The following is a 12,299-nucleotide window of genomic DNA, read 5'->3' on the forward strand; positions in this document are numbered from 1 at the left end:
AATAAATCTAGTACTGAAAGCATAAACTACAGCTAGCTAACACTGGGGTGCATAAAATGTGATGAGTAGTTGACTCAGAGAGAGAGAGAGAGAGAGACAATAGTTGAACAAATTAATTTATTCAGAGAGAGCAGGAGCGAGAGAAAAACAGAGAGAGACTGTAAAACCATATTAGAGACACATATTTCCCTCAGATTACACAGACCCGCAAAGAATTTGAAAACAAACCCAATCTTGATAAACGCCCATATCTATTAGGTGAAATACCACAGTGTGCCACCACAGCAGCAAGATGTGTGACCTATTGCCACAGGAAAAGGTCAACCAGTGGAGCACAAACACCATTGTAAATACAACCTATGTTTGTTTATTTATTTTCCCTTTTATACTTCAAATATTTGAACATTGTTACAACACTGTACATAGCCAATAATATAACATTTGAAATGTCTATATTTTAAAATGTTTGAGTGTAATCCTTACTGTTCATCTTAGTTTATTTCCTGTCTATTTCACTTGCTTTGGCAATGCAAACATAAGTTAACCATGCCAATAAAACAAATAGAAAGAGACAGCGCTAGAGAAACGACAGAGCGAGCGAGAGAGAGGGATCAGATGAGCTGGGCAAACCGCATCATTTCAACTACCAGCTCTCAGTCTCAAGTCAGAATTAAAACCTTGTGGTTGTAAATCAATGAGATAAGAATATATATTTACCCACGCAAAAAGACAGACAAAAGTCAATTGAATTTCCAATGTGTTATCACTATGCTTTTAATCATTTAAAAGCACAGCAAGTTCAAATGGAAATAAAATGTCTAATATTGTGTTTATTTATACAACAGATTTAATGTGTTATCACTTTGCTCCATCTAATAGCAGAACTTGAGATTACACAAAAAATACATGGTGCAAGTGATCATTGCTGTTTAAGATTCTGCACAGATTATTACAGCAATTGTGAAGATCTCCACAGACCTGCGACGACCTACGCATGCTATCTTGAACATGCACGCTTTATATGATTACATAAGAAGAAATGTATGGTTACAGTAACAACAAAATGTGGTCATGGGTGTGTTAGGGTTAGGGTTAACCTTAACCCTAACCCTTTTTCATTAGTTTGTAAGAGCCTTCATTTTAGGCTATTTACTGTATTACAAAATTAATATTGAATAGTTTGGTTAACAACGCAATCAAATATCAACATTTAAGGAGATTTATGTTCTGCTTGGATAGTTCCATCTGTGCCACTGACTTAATCTGGCTTTAATTACAGTTTGTCTCCAAATGTTTGATTCATATGTTGGATTCCTGTCTCCATCTCAACCAATAACCAAAATGTAAGAATCCAACTTTAAATGCACTTTAACTAAAGTTTGATTTCATTTAGTCCTATTCTTTAACTTTCCCTGATTGATGATACCGTATGAGTGATAGAGTAGGGTCACATTTAATTTGTTATGTTAAACATTCCTTTAGGAATTACTTTGATAGACACAGTGAATCTATGTATATTTCTCAACAATCCTTCTCACGAAAGCACATTGGTAAAAGCCAGTGACAAATATCATAGCAAGCTAAGCAGGTCTGGGCTTGATTAATACCCTGGATGTGAGAGCAAAGGGCTGCTATAGATAGATTCATTTATCAGTAGGAGTTGCTGCCCAGTCTATGGTTTTCTGACAGTGTATATAACTTTGAAGATATGACAGTTTTGAAGGTACAAATTCAACATATTTTACAAGGGTTGTCTGTTGAAATTTGGTTACCGTGATGGCATAGTCCTGTTGAAATTTCACCCTAAAAACAGTTTGACTTATTTCAAATTCAGTGCATTTTCCACATAGATTCCACGTCACAATACATTGACAAATTCCATTTCAACAACGTTGATTCGACCAGTTCGTGCCCAGTGGGACTCTGGGTCTGCCTTCAATGTGTCCCATTCAGATGATCAGAGCCATGATGGAGTGGGGGGGAGGGTGTGTGCGTGCGCTCACATGCACACTCACATGCACATAAGAGTCCCACTTCAGGCAAACAGGGTATTATAAATCAATCCGTACTTCAGGGAAATGGAATCTAGAGAGAGATAAGAGGATCACCTTGAGAGGATCCCCAGAGTACAGTCTGCATTCACACAATGGAACAAACACACACACCCCTTACACCCTTGCCCCCCCTATCCACACACACAGCGATCCAAGCTTCTGAGAGCTTTCAAAAAAGTGTCTAAAAATACATTTTTCCCACATGCACTGTGCCATATAAAATATTTATAGTGACTCCCAGTCCTTTAGCTCTGGTATTAATGTAGCAAGACTTGGAGAGGTGTGTGTGCGTGTGCGTGGCTCTTCTTCTTCTAGTAAAGCTCGGAAATTCTCCCTCGTGGAGACATTTCCCACATTCCCAAGAGGATAAAAAACATTTTAAGCTCAGGGGTGAGGTGAAGGGTTACAATTATGTCCATATTATGTGTATTGCATTGTGTACATGTAGAATGTGTATTAATGGAATATATATTTAGTATATAGAGGAAGAAGCATGATTTATTGAACAGGTCTGCACATGTAGAGCCCTGTGGTGTGATAGATTATGGATGTGGCCTTGGGCCACCTCGGCTATCCTGGACCAGTCTTAACAACACATCCTATCTCTCTTCAATGGCTTAGTAGTCCTATCTTACTCACATGAATATACTGTACATTATTTTTAACGGCCTATGCCAATTTCTCACTCACAAAAGAACACAGGCAAATTTTTTATGTGTAGTGGGTGCAGAAAGTCTCCACTCCCTTTCAAAATGTTCACCTTTTGTTGCCTTACATCCTGAAATGACATCAAATCAGACTATTTCCAGATTTATTTACACACAATATCCAAGTGAAAATAAAATTCTAAAAAACTCAAATGTATTAAAATGAAACAGTAAAATACCCTATTTGGATAAATGAAGCCCCCCCCCCCCCACCCCATAGGTTAATACTTGGTGGAACCACCTTTTGCTTGAATTACAACCACGAGTCTCTTTGAATACGTCTCTACTAACTTTGCACACCTAGACTGTGCAATATCGGCCCATTCTTCTTTGCAGAATTGCTCAAGCTCAGTCAAATTGCATGGTGACCACTCATGGACTGCAGTCTTCAAGTCATTCCACAGATTCTCGATGGGATTTAAGTTGGGGCTCTCACTAGGCCACTCAAGGACATTCACCTTCTTGTCCTTCAGCCACTGTACGGTTGCTCTGGTGGTGTGCTTTGGGTCATTGTTATGTTGAAACGTGAACCATCTTCCCATTTTCAACTTCCTGGCAGAGGGCTGCAGGTTCTCCTCAATAATCTGTCGGTATTTTGCACTGTCCATTTTCCCTTCTATCCTGACAAGTGCGCCAGTCCCTGCTGAAGAGAAACACCACTACAACAGGATGCTGCCACCAACGTGCTTTACTGTAGGCATGGTGTTCTTTACTGTAGGCATGGTGTTCTTTACTGTAGGCATGGTGTGCTTTACTGTAGACATGGTGTTCTTTACTGTAGGCATGGTGTTCTATACTGTAGGCATGGTGTTCTTTACTGTAGGCATGGTGTTCTTTACTGTAGGCATGGTGTTCTTTACTGTAGACATGGTGTTCTTTACTGTAGGCATGGTGTTCTTTACTGTAGGCATGGTGTTCTTTACTGTAGGCATGGTGTGCTTTACTGTAGGCATGGTGTTCTTTACTGTAGGCATGGTGTTCTTTACTGTAGGCATGGTGTTTTTTACTGTAGACATGGTGTTCTTTACTGTAGATATGGTGTTCTTTACTGTAGGCATGTTGTTCTTTACTGTAGGTATGGTGTTCTTTACTGTAGAAGTGGTGTGCTTTACTGTAGGCATGGTGTTCTTTACTGTAGGCATGGTGTTCTTTACTGTAGACATGGTGTTATTTACTGTAGACATGATGTGCTTTACTGTAGGCATGGTGTTCTTTACAGTAAACATGGTGTGCTTTACTGTAGGCATGGTGTTCTTTACTGTAGACGTGGTGTGCTTTACTGTAGACATGGTGTTCTTTACTGTAGACATGGTGTGCTTTACTGTGGGCATGGTGTTCTTTACAATAGACATGGTGTGCTTTACTGTAGACATGGTGTTCTTTACTGTAGACATGGTGTGCTTTACTGTGGGCATGGTGTTCTTTACAATAGACATGGTGTTCTTTACTGTAGACATGGTGTTCTTTACTGTAGGCATGGTGTTCTTTACTGTAGACATGGTGTTCTTTACTGTAGGCATGGTGTTCTTTACTGTAGACATGTTGTGCTTTACTGTAGGCATGGTGTTCTTTACTGTAGGCATGGTGTTCTTTACAGTAGGCATGGTGTTCTTTACTGTAGGCATGGTGTTCTTTACTGTAGGCATGGTGTGCTTTACTGTAGGCATGGTGTTCTTTACTGTAGACATGGTGTTCTTTACTGTAGACATGGTTTGCTTTACTGTAGGCATGGTGTTCTTTACTGTAGGCATGGTATTATTTACTGTAGAAGTGGTGTGCTTTACTGTAGGCATGGTGTTCTTTACTGTAGGCATGGTGTTCTTTACTGTAGACATGGTGTTATTTACTGTAGACATGATGTGCTTTACTGTAGGCATGGTGTTCTTTACAGTAAACATGGTGTGCTTTACTGTAGGCATGGTGTTCTTTACTGTAGACATGGTGTTCTTTACTGTAGGCATGGTGTTCTTTACTGTAGACATGGTGTGCTTTACTGTAGACATGGTGTTCTTTACTGTAGACATGGTGTGCTTTACTGTGGGCATGGTGTTCTTTACTGTAGACATGGTGTGCTTTACTGTGGGCATGGTGTTCTTTACAATAGACATGGTGTGCTTTACTGTAGACATGGTGTTCTTTACTGTAGACATGGTGTGCTTTACTGTGGGCATGGTGTTCTTTACAATAGACATGGTGTTCTTTACTGTAGACATGGTGTTCTTTACTGTAGACATGGTGTGCTTTACTGTAGGCATGGTGTTCTTTACTGTAGACATGGTGTTCTTTACTGTAGACATGGTGTTCTTTACTGTAGACATGGTGTGCTTTACTGTGGGCATGGTGTTCTTTACAATAGACATGGTGTGCTTTACTGTAGACATGGTGTTCTTTACTGTAGACATGGTGTGCTTTACTGTAGGCATGGTGTTCTTTACAATAGACATGGTGTGCTTTACTGTAGACATGGTGTTCTTTACTGTAGACATGGTGTGCTTTACTGTGGGCATGGTGTTCTTTACAATAGACATGGTGTTCTTTACTGTAGACATGGTGTTCTTTACTGTAGGCATGGCGTTATTTACTGTAGGCATGGTGTTCTTTACTGTAGACATGGTGTTCTTTACTGTAGGCATGGTGTTCTTTACTGTAGACATGTTGTGCTTTACTGTAGGCATGGTGTTCTTTACTGTAGGCATGGTGTTCTTTACAGTAGGCATGGTGTTCTTTACTGTAGGCATGGTGTTCTTTACTGTAGGCATGGTGTGCTTTACTGTAGGCATGGTGTTCTTTACTGTAGACATGGTGTTCTTTACTGTAGACATGGTTTGCTTTACTGTAGGCATGGTGTTCTTTACTGTAGGCATGGTGTTATTTACTGTAGGCATGGTGTTCTTTACTGTAGGCATGGTGTTCTTTACTGTAGACATGGTGTTCTTTACTGTAGGCATGGTGTTCTTTACTGTAGGCATGGTGTTATTTACTGTAGGCATGGTGTTCTTTACTGTAGGCATGGTGTTCTTTACTGTAGACATGGTGTTCTTTACTGTAGGCATGGTGTTCTTTACTGTAGGCATGGTGTTCTTTACTGTAGACATGGTGTTCTTTACTGTAGGCATGGTGTTCTTTACTGTAGGCATGGTGTTCTTTACTGTAGGCATGGTGTTATTTACTGTAGGCATGGTGTTCTTTACTGTAGGCATGGTGTTCTTTACTGTAGGCATGGTGTTCTTTACTGTAGGCATGGTGTTCTTTACTGTAGACATTGTGTTCTTTACTGTAGGCATGGTGTTCTTTACTGTAGGCATGGTGTTCTTTACTGTAGATTTGGTGTTTTTTACTGTAGACATGGTGTTCTTCAGGTGGAAAGATGTATTGGGTTTTTGCTAGACATATCGTTTTGCATTCAGGCCAAAAAGTTCAATTTTGGTCTTATCTGACCATAGCACCTTTTGCCACTTGGCCTTGGAATCTACAATGTGCTTTTTGGCAAAGCTCAAATGAGACTTGATGTGGCTTTTTTGAGGAGTGTTTTTTTTCTTTCCACCCTCCCACAGAGGCCAGATTTGTGGAGCACTTGAGGTATTGTAGTCACATGCACACATTGACCAGTCTTTGCCATAAAGGCCTAAAGCGCCTTCAAACTCGTCGTTGGCTTATTGGTAGCCTCTCTGATCAGTTTCCTCCTTGCCTGGTCATCCAGTTTGGAGGGACGGCCTGATCAATGCAGGGTCTGGGCGTCGCCATACGCCTTCCACTTCTTAATAGTCTTAACTGTGCTCCGAGGGATAGACAAAGCATTTGAAATGTTTTTATTTCCATCCCCTGACTTGTGCCTTTCAGCAACTTTATCTCGTAGATCTTTTGAAAGAACATTTCCGCCCATAGTGGATTCTTTGCTTTGAATTGCTCTACTAAGCAGTGGTCCTCTATGAACAACTGCTTTTATTCTGAACTAATCAAAGTCACTACAATTGATCACAGATTGAAGCCAATTAGCTTGATTTGTGATATGGAAGGTGGTTGGATATACCTTAGCAAGCTTGCAATTGCAATTCTACTGTTACTGTTTTACTTTTAATGAATTGTCTGTCTGTCTGTCTGTCTGTCTGTCTGTCTGTCTGTCTGTCTGTCTGTCTGTCTGTCTGTATGTCTCTCTCTCTCTCTCTCTCTCTCTCTCTCTCTCTCTCTCTCTCTCTCTCTCTCTCTCTCTCTCTCTCTCTCTCTCTCTCTCTCTCTCTCTCTCTCTCTCTCTCTCTCTCTCTCTCTCTCTCTCTCTCTCTCTCTCTCTCTCTTATATATATACAGTACCAGTCAAAAGTTTGGACACACGTTCTCATTCAAGGTTTTTTCTTTATATTTGCTATTTTCTACATTGTAGAATAACAGTGAATACATCACAACTATGAAATAACACATATGGAATCATGTAGTAACCGAAAAAGTGTTAAACAAATCAAAATATATTTGAGATTCTTCAAAGTAGCCACCCTTTTCCTTGATGAGAGCTTTGCACACGCTTGGCATTCTCTCAACCAGCTTCATGATGTAGTCACCAGGAATGCATTTCAATGAACAGGTGTGCCTTGTTAAAAGTTAATTTGTGGAATTTCTTTCCTTCTTAATGCGTTTGAGCCAATCAGTTGGGTTGTGACAAGGTAGGGTGGTATACAGAAGATAGCCCTATTTGGTTAAAGACCTAGTCCATATTATGGCAAGAACAGCTCAAATAAGCAAAGAGAAACGACAGTCCATCATTACTTTAAGACCCCCCTCAGCTCCCAGCTGTGCCCTGGACACCATCTGTGAATTGATCGCTCCCCATCTAGCTTCAGAGTTTGTTCTGTTAGGTGACCTAAACTGGGATATGCTTAACACCCCGACAGTCCTACAATCCAAGCTTGATGCCCTCAATCTCACACAAATCATCAAGGAACCCACCAGGTACAACCCTAAATCCGTAAACATGGGCACCCTAATAGACATTATCCTGACCAACCTGCCCTCCAAATACACCTCTGCTGTCTTCAATCAAGATCTCAGCGATCACTGCCTCATTGCCTGTATCCGCCACGGGTCCGCGGTCAAACGACCACCCCTCATCACTGTCAAACGCTCCCTAAAACACTTCTGCGAGCAGGTCTTTCTAATCGACCTGGCCCGGGTACCCTGGAAGGATATTGACCTCATCCCGTCAGTTGAGGATGCCTGGTCATTCTTTAAATGTTACTTCCTCACCATATTAGACAAGCATGCTCCGTTCAAAAAATGCAGAACCAAGAACAGATATAGCCCTTGGTTCACTCCAGACCTGACTGCCCTCGACCAGCACAAAAACATCCTGTGACGAACTGCAATAGCATCGAAGAGCCCCCGCGATATGCAACTGTTCAGGGAAGTCAGGAACCAATACACGCAGTCAGTCAGGAAAGCAAAGGCCAGCTTTTTCAAGCAGAAATTTGCATCCTGTAGCTCTAACTCCAAAAAGTTCTGGGATACTGTAAAGTCCATGGAGAACAAGAGCACCTCCTCCCAGCTGCCCACTGCACTGAGGCTAGGTAACACGGTCACCACCGATAAATCCGTGATAATTGAAGACTTCAACAAGCATTTTTCAATGGCTGGCCATGCCTTCCTCCTGGCGACTCCAACCTTGGCCAACAGCCCCGCCCCCCCCCGCAGCTACTCGCCCAAGCCTCCCCAGCTTCTCCTTTACCCAAATCCAGATAGCAGATGTTCTGAAAGAGCTGGAAAACCTGGACCCATACAAATCAGCTGGGCTTGACAATCTGGACCCCCTATTTCTGAAACTGTCCGCCGCCATTGTCGCACCCCCTATCACCAGCCTGTTCAACCTCTCCTTCGTATCATCTGAGATCCCCAAGGATTGGAAAGCTGCCGCGGTCATCCCCCTCTTCAAAGGGGGAGACACCCTGGACCCAAACTGTTACAGACCTATATCCATCCTGCCCTGCCTATCTAAGGTCTTCGAAAGCCAAGTCAACAAACAGATCACTGACCATCTCGAATCCCACCGTACCTTCTCCGCTGTGCAATCCGGTTTCCGAGCCGGTCATGGGTGCACCTCAGCCACGCTCAAGGTACTAAACGATATCATAACCGCCATCGATAAAAGACATTACTGTGCAGCCGTCTTCATCGACCTGGCCAAGGCTTTCGACTCTGTCAATCACCATATTCTTATCGGCAGACTCAGTAGCCTCGGTTTTTCTAATGACTGCCTTGCCTGGTTCACCAACTACTTTGCAGACAGAGTTCAGTGTGTCAAATCGGAGGGCATGTTGTCCGGTCCTCTGGCAGTCTCTATGGGGGTACCACAGGGTTAAATTCTCGGGCCGACTCTTTTCTCTGTATACATCAATGATGTTGCTCTTGCTGCGGGCGATTCCCTGATCCACCTCTACGCAGACGACACCATTCTATATACTTCCGGCCCTTCCTTGGACACTGTGCTATCTAACCTCCAAACGAGCTTCAATGCCATACAACACTCCTTCCGTGGCCTCCAACTGCTCTTAAACGCTAGTAAAACCAAATGCATGCTTTTCAACCGTTCGCTGCCTGCACCCGCACGCCCGACTAGCATCACCACCCTGGACGGTTCCGACCTAGAATATGTGGACATCTATAAGTACCTAGGTGTCTGGCTAGACTGCAAACTCTCCTTCTAGACTCATATCAAACATCTCCAATCCAAAATCAAAGCAAGAATCGGCTTTCTATTCCGCAACAAAGCCTCCTTCACTCACGCCGCCAAACTTACCCTAGTAAAACTGACTATCCTACCGATCCTCGACTTCGGCGATGTCATCTACAAAATAGCTTCCAATACTCTACTCAGCAAACTGGATGCAGTTTATCACAGTGCCATTCGTTTTGTTACTAAAGCACCTTATACGACCCACCACTGCGACCTGTATGCCCTAGTCGGCTGGCCCTCGCTACATGTTCGTCGTCAGACCCACTGGCTCCAGGTCATCTACAAGGCTATGCTAGGTAAAGTGCCGCCTTATCTCAGTTCACTGGTCACGATGGCTACACCCACCCGCAACACGCGCTCCAGCAGGTGTATCTCACTGATCATCCCTAAAGCCAAAACCTCATTTGGACGCCTTTCCTTCCAGTTCTCTGCTGCCTGCGACTGGAACGAATTGCAAAAATCTCTGAAGTTGGAGACTTTTATCTCCCTCAACAACTTTAAAAATCTGCTATCCGAGCAGCTAACCGATCGCTGCAGCTGTACATAGTCCATCTGTAAACTACCCACCCAATTTACCTACCTCACCCCCCATACTGCTTTTATTTATTTACTTTTCTGCTCTTTTGCACACCAGTATCTCTTCTTGCACATGATCATCTGATGATTTATCACTCCAGTGTTAATCTGCTAAATTGTAATTATTCGATTTATTGCCTACCTCATGCCTTTTGCACACATTGTATATAGATTCTCTTTTTTTCTACGATGTTATTGACTTGTTTATTGTTTACTCCATGTGTAACTCTGTGTTGTCTGTTCACACTGCTATGCTTTATCTTGGCCAGGTCGCAGTTGCAAATGAGAACTTGTTCTCAACTAGCCTACCTGGTTAAATAAAGGTGAAATAAAAAAATAAAATAAAAATACTGAAAATGTCAATACAGAAAATGTCAAGAACTTTGAAAGTTTCTTCAAATGCAGTCGCAAAAACCATCAAGCGCTATGATGAAACTGGCTCTCGTGAGAACCGCCACAGGAATGGAAGACCCAGTGTTACCTCTGCTGCAGAGGATACGTTCATTACAGTTACCAGTCTCAGAAATTGTAGCCTAAATAAACGCTTCATAGAGTTCAAGTAACAGACACATCTCAACATCAACTTTTCAGAGGAGACTGTGTGAATCAGGCCTTCATGGTCCAATTGCTGCAAAGAAACCACTACTAAAGGACACCAATAAGAAGTAGAGACTTGCTTGAAGAAACACAAGCAATGGACATTAGACCTGTGGAAACATGTACTTCGGTCTGATGAGTCCAAATTGAGATGTTTGGCTCTCCTTTATTTTCAAGTTTTCTACTCTGCTAGCCAGCACCTCGCCTTAATAGGTGTACGTTTCTTTTTCTTCTAGATGGTTCCAACCGCCATGTCTTTGTGAGACAGAGTAGGTGAACGGATGATCTCTGCATGTGTGGTTCCCACTGTGAACCATGGAGGAGGAGGTATGATGGTGTGGTGGTGCTTTGCTGGTGACACTGTCTGGGATTTCTTTGGAATTCAAGGCACACTTAACCAGCATGGCTACCACAGCATTCTGCAGTGATTTGCCATCCCTTCTGGTTTGGGCTTAGTGGGACTATAATTTGTTTTTCAACAGGACAATGACCCAACACACCTCCAGGCTGTGTAAGGGCTATTTGATCAAGAAGGAGAGTGATGGAGTGCTGCATCAGATGACCTGGCCTCCACAATCCCCCGACCTCAACCTAATTGATAGGTTTAGGATGAGTTGGACCGCAGAGTGTAGGAAAAGTAGCCAACAAGTGCTCAGCGTACTGTAAGTGGGAACTCTTACAAGACTGTTGAAAAATCATTCCAGGTGAAGCTGGTTGAGAGAATGCCTAGAGTGCACAAAGCTGTCATCAAGGCAAATGGTGGCTACTTTGAAGAATCTGAAATATAAAATATTTTTGAATTTGTTTAACACCTTTTTGGTTAGTACATGATTCCATATGTGTTATTACATAGTTTTGATGTCTTCACTATTATTCTACAATGTAGAAAATAGCAAAAATAAAGAAAACCCCTTCAGTAGTTGTGTCCAAACTATTGACTGGTACTGTATATAATTAAGTGGTGATAGAAAGACAAAAACAAGTGTGCTCAGGGATCAATTAACACTATATCAGTTAGACCTTGATGTGCTGAACTCTGCGTAACCCACAAATGAGTCTCACACACACACACATAAAGGCAGTCCAACACCAGCAGTCCTTAAGATATAGTCATCCATTCCAGATAGTCATCCATAAAAATGATGTATTATTGCAGTACGAAGCTATTACTCATCCACTCTGTCCAAACTATCTCCCTGTGCTGCACCTCGTCCTCCTCTCCCTCCTGTTCTCAACCTCCCTAACTCAACACCCTCTCAGTCCACTGGGTCAGCTATAGACCTGAGCTACTTCACTGTTTGTGTATGTATTCTGAAGTTTTGGTATGGCACCATTACCTTACAAGGCATGCCCAAGGCCCTTAGATAGAGAACCATTGAAAAACTGCAATATTTCCATGATAGCCTTTTGTCTTTTTACTAAATGTTTTACCCCTAATTAGTGGTTCCTTCTTGTCTTTTCTGGGTCAAGGTAATTGACAGTACTTCTATGTGTTGTGTTGTAGAGGGTGGTGAATCGGTGCCCAGATTGGGATATAAACACCACTCTGTCACATCTATTTCCTCCTCAATAGTGAGATGATGAAGTGGTATTAATGGCTACAGTGTCTGAGTGACTGAAGAGACATAGCGTGTGCATGCACACACA

Source organism: Salvelinus alpinus, chromosome 29, assembly GCF_045679555.1.
Source record: "Salvelinus alpinus chromosome 29, SLU_Salpinus.1, whole genome shotgun sequence".
In the NCBI taxonomy this organism is placed as follows: Eukaryota; Metazoa; Chordata; class Actinopteri; order Salmoniformes; family Salmonidae; genus Salvelinus; species Salvelinus alpinus.